Here is a 6,248-nt window from a genome sequence, read left to right on the forward strand (position 1 = left end):
TGAAAATAATTGATATTCCAAACAATTGTAGAGGCAGAAAGGACTGAAAATTGTTACTGTAGTATAAACACTTTGATATTAGGAAGATGATAATACAGAACAATGTGAAAACAATCAGGAGGAAATGAAGAATCATAAAGAATAATAAATCAAAATAATAATATCTACTATTTATTTCTTATTACGTGCCAGACACTGTTCTAGAACTTAACATATCTTATCTCATTTTATCCTCACAACCATCTTGGATATAGACATTACTATTTATGCCTGAAGAACCTCTGTCTTGGAGAGGTTAAGAAACTTAAAGTATCAAAGTCACATAGTATAGTGATGGAGCCATGCCTTAAAATCTGACTTGAAAGCCAAGTTCATATCTTAACTGCACTAATACAGAATGATTTTTTTAAACTTTTATTAATGTTTATTTATTTTTGACAGAGAGAGAGCACGAGCACAAGTGGGGGAAGGGCAGAGAGAGAGGGAGACAGAGAATCCAAAGCAGGCTCCAGGCTCCAGGCTCCAGCACAGAGCCCAATGTGGGGCTCTAACCCATGAACCGTGAGATCATGACCTGAGCTGCAAGTGGGATGCCCAACCGACTGAGCCACCCAGGCGCCCCAAAACAGAGAATTCTTTACCCGTGTTTGACCATGTTTCTCTAGTCCCACAGTGGGGAGAAATTAGGAATCATATCAGAACCAAATTTCCTTTAATCATAGTAGTTGGATTCGATTACATTTTGTGCTCATGGTCTGAGATCATGACTGCAACACTGGCGAATGGTGTTTTCCCTAAAGGGCATATATGTTTGCCATGTCAATCGTCTATCCACTAAGTAAAATCCCATGTGCACAACTAAAGAATCAGACGGTAGGTGATGGCTTGAGGTGGGAGAAGAAGTTTCCTATTTCTCACACTAGAAAGCAGATTTTTGCCTCCCAACAAAGGAGATATATGAAATGATTTTAGTGGACATTGATGAGCTGATCCTGGCACATAGATTTAGTCAAGGTGTCTGCCTGACCAGAGGGTGGGACAAGAATAGGGATTTGTACAGAAGTTGTACTTAATTGTTAGATTTGCAAAAGCAGTGAAGAGCAGGCAGCCGTGCCCGGCAAGGCAGATATTTCATGAGGGGGGCGATGAGAGCTTCCCTGTGGACAGCAACTAGAGAAAGCTGGGCTAAACCTGTGAATAAACGGCTGTGTGTACCAAGAATAGCAGCTGCCACACAGGCAACAGTTTATAAATGTTTGTCATTACGGTCAACATAACTTGATTACTGATAGTAGCTATGATCTTATTTTTAGCCCTAAGCTGTTGAGGTCTAGACCTTTAAATCTCATTAATCACATTAATGCCCAGCTTTAAGACCTTTAGTACCTCCCTGCTGTCTTCAGAAGGAAGCTCAAATTCCTTAGCATGGCACACACAAGGCAATTTATGAACAGCCGTATTGCTAAGGTCCTATCCTACCAGCCTTCTGCCACCACATACAGGCCCGCAAGCTCAAATATACTGACTTATGAACATTTCTCCAAATGTGTTGTTCTCTCTTTTGCCTGTGGACATGTGTTCCTGTTGCTGTGTGTAATACACTTCTGCAAACCCCTCACCTGGTTGTGTCTGTGAAATCCATTCTTTGGGGCAGGGCTCAAGAATTGCCTTTTTTAAGAAAACTTGCATGACTAGAGTTCAGTTTAGGTACCTAGCTTACACTATTCTCCCTTAAAACCCTGCAGAGACTTATACTTTAGTCTTTACCACCCTGCCTTGTTAGGATGTTTATTTATCTGCTTCCTTTTTAAACCACGTGCTCCTGGAATGCCTGGCCTATGTAGGTAGGATTCAGTAATATTTGGTGAGTGAACAAATGGCCAGAAATCCTCTCAGTCACGTATAGTCGTGACTGCTCTAGCCCCAGGAGATTTGCATGTGCCCTTTCTTCTTTGAAAATCATTTAGGCTGGAGGCTGGTTCTTCCTTTAATTTGCAAAGAAGTTTGACCAAGATTGAAATTAGTGAGAAGGGCAGAAAAGGACTTAAGAAGGAAAAGTTGACAGTATTTTCTTTTCCTTCCTTAGTTATATTCATGGAAGTTATGACTGCTTTTTTCACATATTATATGAATTAAGTTGATGATACTTAGAACATGCCCAAATGTTTATAATATGGATATATTACTTATTGCTTCCAAGATGGCTGCTGAAGGAGGTCTATCTTTTTATGTGCTCACTAATAGATTTTCTCATAATGAGCACTTTTGTTTTTTTTAATATAGATTTTTAATTTTTTTTTTAACATTTATTCATTTTTGAGAGATGGAGAGAGACAGAGCATGAGGGGGAGGGGCAGAGAGAGTGGGAGCCACAGAATCCAAAGTAGGCTCCAGGCTCTGAGCTGTCATCCCAGAGCCCTACGCAGGGCTCGAACTCATGAACCATGAGATCATGACCCAAGCTGAAGTCGGACGCTTAACCAACTGAACCATCCAGGCACCCCTCACAATGAACACTTTCTAATACTCTTTTCTCACTGTGAATAATAATAATAGTAACAATAATAATAATAAAGATGTACTTTTCCCTTAGACAAATTTCAGTATTTGAAATGAATGAGAGTACTTCGGGAAACAAAGATGATTAATTCTCCCGGTCCATACCAACTATGATTTCACAACTCTTTTTTTAAATTTTTATTTATTTTTGAGAGAGAGAGAGAGAGAGAGAGAGAGTGCACAACTGGGGGAGGGGCAGAGAGAGAGGGAGACAGAATCCGCAGGCTCCAGGCTCTGAGCTGTCAGCACAGAGCCCGATGTGGGGCTGGAAGTCACGGACCAGGAGATGATGACCTGAGCCAAAACCAAGAGTGGGACGCTTAACACACCGAGCCACCCAGGTGCCCCTCACAGCTCTTTTAAATAAGTCTTTCACCACCATGTCATTTTCTGGCACTCTTATCCTATTAAAGGAGTAGAAGAATGTATTGCTCTGATCCTTGACATAATCATCAACTTTCATCAAACTTTGAAATGAACTTGAATTACAACAGTCAGTAACAAAGATCAACATTTGCTTTTCAATTTAATGTATTCTTACCAAACAGGTTGTTTTACTAGAAGTTTCTGTCCCAGATTTTATGATCTATTTTAAATTATCACGGAAGAGCACCCACTAGCCTCTGTCTCACTGTGTTCCAATTCTATTTTGTTTGTATTCTATTGCATAAAAATGGATCTAGATATTGACTCATCAATCATGTTGAATCCTTATATACCCCTTTCTTCTAATTGTGAAATGGAGGTTTTATATTTTGATATAATTACATTAACATCGATTAACAGCTTTTCTCTCTACTGCTGATTGAACATTGTTCTTGCTTTATGTTCTGAAAAAACATTTAAAGCATTCTTCTGTTTTTCAACATTCACCCAATTCAACATTAACAAGCTTCAGATGGCATCAGCCTCCATATCAAGATTTAATTTGCAAGGATTAGTTAAAATTTTTTTGAGTTAAAAAAATTTTGTACATTCAAGAAAGCAGAGAAATAATAAACACATGGAAAGATATTCAATATCATTAGCCACCAGGGGAATGCAAATCAGAAACACAGGGAGGCTCCAGTCCACACTCAATAGAATGGCTGTAATTAAAAATAAAGACAACAGCAAATGTTGGCAAGGATGTGAAGGACCCTCACACATTATTCGCAGGAAGGTACAATGATGCAGTTGTTCTGGAAAGCAGTTTGGCAGGTCCTCAGAATGTTGCATATAGAGTGAGCATATGACCTAGCCATTCCATTCCTAGATCATGTGAATACATGTCCACATAAGAACTTGCCCACAAATGTTCATGACAGCATTACTCACAGTGATCAAAAAGTGGAAACAATACAAATGTCCACCAACAGATGAATGAATACACAAAATATGATATGCTCAAACAGTGGAATATTATTTGGCCACAAAGAGAAATGAAGTACTGGTATATGCCACATCCATCTATGTTGTAGTAGGAGATTCATGCTTGTCTTGGGCAATGGAGGGCTTGGAGGAAGTGAGGAGTGACTGCTAACGAGTGCACAGTTTCATTTTGGAGTGATGAAAATATTCTAGAATTGATAACAGTTATAATTGCATAACTTTCTGAATATACTAAAAAAAATCATTGAATAGTTTCAATTGGTAGATGTGTATGGTATTTGAATTATATTTCAGTAAAACTGTTAGAGGGCTCCCGGGTAGCTCGGTGGGTTGGGCGTCTGACTCAGGCTCAGGTCATGATCTCGCGGTCCGTGAGCTCCAGCCCACGTCCGGCTCTGTGCTGATAACTTGGAGCCTCGAGCCTGCTTCAGATTCTGTCTCCCTCTCTCTCTGCCATTCCCCTGCCCATGCTCTGTCTCTCTCACAGATAAATAAAAACATTAAAAAAAACTGTTAGAAAATATATAGGATGAAAAAACCCTTCATATTACACACATATGTAGTAGGCCCATAAACACACCTTCAAGATTTCAAAATATGTTGTTTGGCCACTTATGCACCAATATTTTTCTAAGAAACAAAAAAGGTTACAACATAAGTTGAAATCCCTGATCTTCACATTTGCCACCTTGCCTAGAAATAATCACTGTCCTCAAGTTTGTGTGCATCATTCCCACGCGTATTTGATTCTTTTACTATTTACGTATAGATCCATTAATAAAATATCTATCTGTTTTGAATAGTTTGGACGTTTTATGTAAATGTATAATAAAACAACTTACAAAGCCTGCTTTTTTACACTTAGCATGGTGTTTAAAATGTAGAACTGTATCTATGTGTACATATGTAGACTTAGTTCATCCACTTAAATTCTGTATAGTCTTCCACTGTGTTAAAATAGCGCAATTAATTTATCCATCGTTCTAGTGATGAAAAGTCAAGTTATTTCCAAACTTTTACTACTATAAAAAATACTGGAACAAACATTCCTTGAACATGCTTCTACGGGCATGTTTATAAATGTTTATCTAGAAATATATATTTGATGTTGAAATTTTCTGGGTTAAGGGTTATGATCACTTTAAATAAAGTCAAGGTTAATTTCCAAAGCATTTGTACCAATTTTCATCCTTGCCGACAGAATTTGAGACTAATTCCTTCCACCACGATCATCACTCGGTATTATCAATCATTTCAAGTTTTTGCCAGTGTGATGGTGGTAAAATAATGTCTTACTGTATTTTAATTTTTTTCTTGATTTTGGGTGTGATTGAACATCTCTGTGTTTATCACCTTTTGGATGTTGTTTCTAAATTTTTGCCCTATCCATTGCATATTTTTTATGGGGCTATTTATCTTATTTTTACTGATTTGCAGGGACTCTTCATGTATTCTGGATTATAATTCTCTATTACTCAGATCTATTTTAAAAACTTCCCCAATTTTGGTTTGCATTTTAAGTTTTTAAATAATGTCTTTGTCAATGCAGTTTTTAAATTTTTATGTCATTAAATTTAATAATCCATTTCCTTACAGCTGGTGCTTTTAGGGACATGACTATATTCTGCTATATTTTTTTTAATATTTTAAGATTTCACTTGACATATATGAATCATAAGCATCTGAAATTTATTTTTTGTGTTGTGTGAAGTAGAGAGATATTTTTCTCTCTTCCTTTAAAGGCCACTTATCTCAGAACCTTTTTATTCCTTCTTAAGAACTATTATACCCTCTGTTCCCTATATAGATTTTTGTCTATTTCTGGATTATTGATTCTTTACCTTTGGTCTATTTATCTTTTCTTGTGTTGATACAATGCCATTTTAATTACTATACCATAGAGGTCTTGCTGTCTTACTACTTATTCTTGTACCCTACCAGCATTACTTTGACCAATCACCTAATAAACTTATAAAGCAAAATATTGGGGGAAATAAATTTCTCAAAATGATAAGATGTTGGCATTGGTTCTGCAATGTTGTTTGGAATATTTCACAATGGTACCTGTTAGTGATATATGCAACTATCTAGAAATGTTTTGACTCATGGCCAACTGCTCTGGACTTTGAATATTGTATCTACTATGGAGAAGGATTTTCACCTGAACTTGCATAGAACTCCATTAAAACACTGGGTCTATGAGAAATACATTAGAGCCTTGTTTTTAGTTTTTTACATATAATATAAAACTGTGCATGGGAAAATTATTTCAAAGGCAAAATAACTAAATTCTGGAAGTGTAAGACATATTAATCATA

The sequence above is a fragment of the Panthera leo genome, chromosome B4 (genome assembly GCF_018350215.1).
Source record: "Panthera leo isolate Ple1 chromosome B4, P.leo_Ple1_pat1.1, whole genome shotgun sequence".
NCBI lineage: Eukaryota > Metazoa > Chordata > Mammalia > Carnivora > Felidae > Panthera > Panthera leo.